Source organism: Onychomys torridus, chromosome 2 (genome assembly GCF_903995425.1).
Source record: "Onychomys torridus chromosome 2, mOncTor1.1, whole genome shotgun sequence".
NCBI lineage: Eukaryota > Metazoa > Chordata > Mammalia > Rodentia > Cricetidae > Onychomys > Onychomys torridus.
In genome coordinates, this window is record NC_050444.1 from 152395952 (window position 1) to 152401951 (window position 6000).

Below are 6000 nucleotides of genomic sequence, written 5' to 3' on the forward strand. Positions count from 1 at the left end.
ATAATAAATAAATTTAGTAATGGTTTTTAAAAGAAAACACAAACACGAACCTTCCTTGTGGAAAAAGGCTCCAGATGTGCAGTCACACACAAACACACAAGGACACCTGGGAGTGTCAGGAAGAGGGACAGTCAAAACCAGAGCCATCTGGAATAATGGCTGGTCGTTGAATGTGCCCCCCCACACCCCGAAATCAGCTAGCTGGGCCTCTGACTAGTTCATACCAGCTAGCCAGAGGGAGACACTGATTCCTCACCTCCGTCTCAGCTTTGAGCTCATTGTTTAACACAAGAATCTATTTCATTCCACTCCTGTCCCATTTTAGGACCAAGGCAACCTGGTCACGGGTGGAATCGAGTCAGGTTCATTCTGGGTGACACAGAGATGTGAGCATTTTCTCTATAACTTCTAAGGAGACCCGTGAGTCTGGGAGAACCTATGAGACAGACATGGACACTGTACCCAACAGAGACCAATCTTCAGCCACTTAGAGTCACTACCACCCTCCACTCCACCCAGCATCCAGGACACGTGCTACACCCAGGCTATCCCACGGATGGCCCTGAGACATGGTATTGTGGTGTACAAATGTGCTGGACTGTGTTTGTAGCTGGCCTGGGACACATGTGGCCCACAGGCCACAGGTTGGATGTACCCGTTACAGCTTTTTGATCTCTCAGGATGCCAAGAGGAAGGAGCATGATCAATGGGCAGCACCAAGCCCCAGGCCAGATCATCTAAAGGAATTGTTAGAAAGATAAACTTGGGCAATTAAAATCTAGCAAATTTGATTCATGCACAAATCAAGCAGCTCGAGATTATGAAAGATTTAAAACATCACTGAGGGTGGCAAGCGAGAAAAAAAAATCTTATACGATGTTTGAGAAATGAAAACACATTGGTTAAAATGGACAGCCACAGTGAGAGACTGGCTGAGCTTCAGGGTCTCTTTACTATTGATTTGGAGCTTCTGTTTGTTTATGGAGGATCTCAAACTCTTGGCATTATCTCAGTTCCATGGCATCACAATTTTAAAAAACAAACAAGCAAAAATCTTCGGTACTGCTGATCAAATCCAAGCCTTAAGCTATATCATCAGCCCTAATTTAAATGTGGCTCAGTTAGTAGAGTGCTTGCCTACCATGCACAAAGCCCTGTGTTCAAGATCCAGCACTGCATAAAACAAGGCATGGTGGGGCATGTCTATAATCCCAGCACTTGGGATGTTGAGGCAGCAGGATTGGAAGTTCAAGGCTAACCTTGGCTATATAGTAAGTTGAAGCCAGCCTGGGCTACTTAAGTCAAGAAATTTAGTAAATATCACACGCTTGTTTGAAACAACAGCTATGTGGCATGTTTATAAAGATAAGAAAAGAAATAAAAGAAGAACATATACTAATTCTATTGGAAGGTGACACAGTTTTCTCGTTTTCATCTGTCATTACAGACATGCTCTGTTGCTGTCGTTCCAAAACAGCTTGTTCTCATCCAAAGCAGATTTTTTGAGAGCTTTGTGGTGATTGCTGGGTAAAATATCTGATGGGCAAAATGCAAAATAATAAGCAAAAATTCAAAACCGAGTCACTTGGGTAATTACAAAGAGCATCCAAACCAGGAGAGAGAAAGTGTGATTATCAAATTGCCAATTTGAACACATCATGATCTTTCCAAACACTCCATCAAAAATAAAAACATTCATTGCAGTGACAAAATCTAAAACCCCAAAAACGACTGTGCGAGCTCTCAAATGGAGACTGTGAAGAGCTTTGAAGAGGACGTGGGGACGGGAGACAACCGCGCTTCTGAATAGGAGGAAGCAGCCCTGGAAACCCAAAGGACCCGCTAGTCCAGTGTGCTCACTGGCAGATACCAATGCCGGGGCCAAGAGCTGGTCCCACGGGCAAAGTGCTTGCTGTATAGGTGCGAGGACCCGGGTCTGGAATCCCGGCCTCCATGTAAGGATGTAGGCATATAACCCCAACATCTAAGGGTGTCAGGGCAGAGACAAAAGCATCCTGGGCCAGTCTAACTGAGTTGGTGAGTACCTGGTTCAGTGAGAGACCCTGACTGAAAAGTAAAAAGATAGAGAATAATCAAAGAAGATACTGGATGTCAACCTCTGGCTGCTATATGCACATGTGTACACATATATACAAACATACAAAAACACACAAACACATATAAATACACATGCACACCTACAAACAAAAACACAATGCACAAGTAGACAGAATACATAAATGATCAGACACAAACACACAGACGCAAACTAATCACCAGCATAAACACACAAATACACATGCACACACAAACACCAATGTACATATACATGTACACAGAAACATACCTAAATGCATACATACTCACAGTATAAATACACAGGTATATAAAAATCATGCACATAGCTGTGTATACATGTAGCAGGAATCTTAAAAAAGTCTTGCTAGTTTCTCAGCTGATCCTGTTTCCTCAGACTGGAAGCCTCTGAGTCCTCATTCAGAATGGATCTCAGCTGAACTGTTGCTAGAAGCCTAAAAGCTTAACCAGCCAAATGCTTCTAGTTTCTGGTCCTCACGCCTTATATACGTTTCTGCTTTCTACCATCACTCCCTGGAATTAAAGGCTCGGCTTTCTGGGATTAAAGGCATGATTCACTATGCTTGGCTGTATCCTTGAAGAGGAGGATTTCTGCCTCTGGAATGCTAGGATTAAAGGCGTGTGCTACCACTGCCTATCCTCTATGTTTAATATTGTGGCTGTTCTGTCTATGACCCCAGATAACTTTATTTGGGTGCACAATATTTCGGGGAACACAATACCACCACATATACATACACAAGCACACACACAACAAACTCACATGGACACACAAATACAAATACAAGATCATACAAACACAAAATATACATGCATAAGCACACACACACACAGCACACACATACAAACACATTGAAACCAACATGCAGATGGTAACAAAAACCGCAAACACAGATGCATGCAAAACAAACCTACACATGCACATGTGACACACACACATGTGTACACATACATACCAAGTACACATAAGCATACAAACACATGCACACATAAAACATATATATGCATATAAACACACAAACACACAGTCCTACACGTGCACAAACACATGCAAATACATTAGTGTATATAGAGACACATACAAGCACACATGCAAATACAACATACACAATGTGCATGCATGTATATGTACACATACAAATGCATATAGACACCAACACACACAGACACACATGAACACACAGGCACAGGTGCACAAACACACAGAAAACTATAAACACACAGACACATACACACATGAAATGGATGCAGATGAAAATGCACACCCAAACAGAAGCAATACACACACACACACAGACAACAAGCACAAGTGTACAAACTCACCAACTACATGTTAAAACACAGGTATACACAAACACATGTATGCACACAAGCACACACAACAGAGACAGAAATGTGAATGCACAAGCATACATGTGTGCATGTACACACAAGCATACATACATACACAAACACATGCACATACACAGAGAAATGCACACACACACACACACACACACACACACACACACACACACACACCAAAGACCCCAAGTCACCTGGAGCAGAAGGAGGCATCGCTCTGCCTAATTAAAGCTGCATTCCAGTGCTGAGGTGAGGACCTGCTGCTGGCCTAAGACGGAACAGACAGCCTGCTTTTTTTTTTGCGGGGGGGTTGTTTTTGTTTTACAAAAAGGCTAAGAGCCTGCACTGGAGAATCGAGTCTTTTCAGTAAAGCTGCTGGGAAGGTTGGAAACCCAGTGTGTCAGGCCAGGGGTTCTGCTGTCTCACAGGTGGACCACACAAACCTCATCCCATCCGCCATCCCCTCCAGGTGACTTCAGTGCTGGCCCCTTCTCCATCCTTTAATCCTGGCATCTGACTGTGGCATGCTTATTAACCAAACCTGCTGCTTCCTGGTACAGGCTGGGGAGATGGCTCAGAGGTGAAGAGCACTGATTGCTCTTCCAGAGGACCTGAGTTCCATTCCCAGCAACCACATGGTGGCTCACAAACATCTGTAGTAAGATCTGGCGCCCTCTTCTGGCCTGTTGGCATATATGCAGACAGAACACTGTATACATAATAAAAAAATAAATCTTAAAAAAAAAAAAAAAAAAGATGCTTCAGTGTGTCTGACAGGACTGAAAGCATGCACTCTCTCTCGCTTTCTCCCTCTGTCTCCCTCCCTATTTGTTGCTCTCTCTCCCTTACTTCCTCCCTCTCTCTTCAGACCCTAGTTGCGCTATGCTCCTGTCTGCCTATGGCATTAATAACTCCTAATAAAACTCTCTCTTGAAGGGTGATGGTTCCTCACTCCTTTTTCCCCCCTAAAAAAATCGCACTCTAGTCCAGGCTGGCCTGGAACTTACTAGATAGACCAGATTGGCCATGATTCTTCTGCCTCTGCCTCCTAAGTGCTGGAATTACAACGTGAGCCACGATACCTAGATTATATTTTCTCTAGCCGACACATTTAGATCAACTTGTGTGGCCGACGCTTGGTTTTGGCCAGGTGTGGTGGTGCATACTTCCAGTCTCAGCACCCAGGAAGCAGAGGCAGGTGAGTGAGAACCTGTCTTAAACAAACAAACGGAGTTGAACAGCGTAATAGGAGACTCCTTTACAAGTGAAAATGTATTCTTTAATGAGCTGTTTTAAACTGAAAATGTGCTCTTCTGATTCCTTTATCATTTGCTACTTTCCAAAAGAGAGAATCTGGGGAGACAGAGATGGCTGTAATTCTCAGATCTCAGCAGGCAAGTGCAGTAGGCTGCAGTCACCACCCAAATTCATACTGGTCAGAGAACACACGTCTGCTTCGCAGAGGCGTACCAGCGCAGAGGCGTACCAGCGCTGCCAATCCCACCTTGCTCTTGGACTTCGGGTCTGCCACGGTGCCAATGACTGTCCGAGCACAGAACCTCAGACCACTGCCCTTTTCTTTGTAAAGCAAACCTGATTGGCGAATTGCAATGTGGTTTAGGCTTCCATGGTTGAGACAAATTTCTTCTCTTCCTCTCTGAGCAATAACACTATTATATAAAATGATTAGCCTCTTTTTATTTGTGTCATGTGTTTTAAAGTGGCAAATGCAGCCTACAGGTTTGTTCTTGAGAAAAGACGTTTGGTTGCCCACAGCTTTAAACTGTCCCTCCGTTGTTGGCTTGTGTATCTTTAAACAAAACAAAATAAAACAAAAACAAAAATGGGTGAGGAGGTGAGAGAAGAGGAAATGGTTAAAACCAACCCTGGAGCCTCACCCCTTAGCGCATGGCCCACAGCTAGATGAGGGTGGCCTGTGCTGCGCTGCCATCTACTGGGCTCTGGGCAGCCCACATCTGGGGGCAGGGGGTGTAAATTATCTCCCTGTGCCTTGGGACTCTCCAAGGATTCAAACCACGTCGTGTATCCTTCTAATAATTCCTAATGCCTGGAGTCTGGGCTGTGAAAGCAAAACCAATGGGCTGAGGGATGTCTGAAAGTAAAGGCTTGACGGGGCCGTTTCAGATGCTAGCTAGAAAAAGGAGCAGAGCAAGTCCCAGGGCCTCGGTTCTCAGGTTCTCAACCGGTGGGTCATGATCCTTCGGGGGTCAAATGGCTTTTTCACAGGGGTCACCTAAGACTATCAGAAATATCAGATATTTACATCATGATTTATAACAGTAGCAAAATTACAGTGATGAAGTAGCAATGAAATAATTTTACAGTTGGGGGTCACTACAACATGGAGAACTGTATTAAAGGGTCACAGCCTTAGGAAGGTTGAGAACCACAGCAGCAGAGAACTGTCTGCTAGACCCAAAGCCCAGAAAACTTCAATACATTTGGAAGTTAAGATGCCGTTTTCAGGACCAGGCGGTAGTGGTGCATGCCTTTAATCCCAGCACTCGGGAGGCAGAGGCAGGAGGATCTCTGAGTTTG